Genomic DNA, 1164 nt, shown 5'->3' with positions numbered 1-1164 from the left:
AAAATCAAATTAATTTCGGATTAAATGTTAATTTAGGTCGATTGTTCAAACTTAATTTGGGAATTTGATTTCTTTCTAATTTTGGGCTGCAATTGAAATTTTGTCTTGGAGCTATTGAATTTTAAACTGGTTTGGGCCTTATATTTTTTCTTATTCCACTTTATTTGATATTATATTTCTAATGTTGGGGCCATTAGTTTAGTATTTAAATTTTGGGTAAATTGTATTAAGTTACTGTAAATAGGGTTTGTTTTATTTTGATCACTCTAAATAATTTTTCAATTTACGGACCGCTTGTTTGACTGAAAGTGGTTCCCAAAAAATGATTTCTGAAAAATGACTCATTTTTTTGAAAAAATTAATTTTTTAGTATTTGGATGAATCTGTGTAAAATATTTTCTATTGTTTGGTAGATTTCCTAACAAACATACATTTGAGAATTTACTCTCTTTTCATCGTGTAATTGAGTTTATTTTATATCTATTAAATTTTTATTTTACATTTTGCAAATGCAAGATTTATAAATACATAATTAAATTAAAATATACTCAATAAGCTAGAATATAGATACTTAAATGAAAAAACAACGAATAAATGTGAATCCCTAATTGTGTTATAAAGAAAAAAAACAAAGATTGTAATAATAAAGTAGCTTCCAAACAACATTAGTACTACCAATTAATAATATTATCCAAGTGCATAATTATTTAGTATACCACAAATGACTACAAAAGTCCAATGCATACTAGTATTACACCACATATTAGTATTACACCACATTAAATCATCAACATCTTTAACATTGAGAAAATTTTTGAAGCCAAATTTTCTATATTCGTACTTTAGCTAGAAAGCTTTGGCATCGGATTCATGACCCACAAATAATCAAACACATGTAAGGAAGTCACCATCAAATCCTTCCACCTCCATCGACATCACTCTCCGTAAAGATCGGTGTTTTTATCCTCAGCAAATTGTTCCAATGCATTAGATCTTACCAAGTAGTTCACCACAAATTAATTTGTTGATCAATGACAATTGAAGTGGAATCTTCACAAATAGCTACAACACTCGATTAACAGAAACTGCTTGAAAGTATAAATACTCATTTCCTTTCTGGGCCTCCTTTGCAAAAAATTCGAGAAAAAGATGTTCTATCGCTTT

The sequence above is a fragment of the Gossypium hirsutum genome, chromosome A12 (assembly GCF_007990345.1).
Source record: "Gossypium hirsutum isolate 1008001.06 chromosome A12, Gossypium_hirsutum_v2.1, whole genome shotgun sequence".
In the NCBI taxonomy this organism is placed as follows: domain Eukaryota; kingdom Viridiplantae; phylum Streptophyta; class Magnoliopsida; order Malvales; family Malvaceae; genus Gossypium; species Gossypium hirsutum.
The sequence above is the reverse complement of the archived record's forward strand: the minus strand, read 5'-3'. Positions refer to the sequence as shown.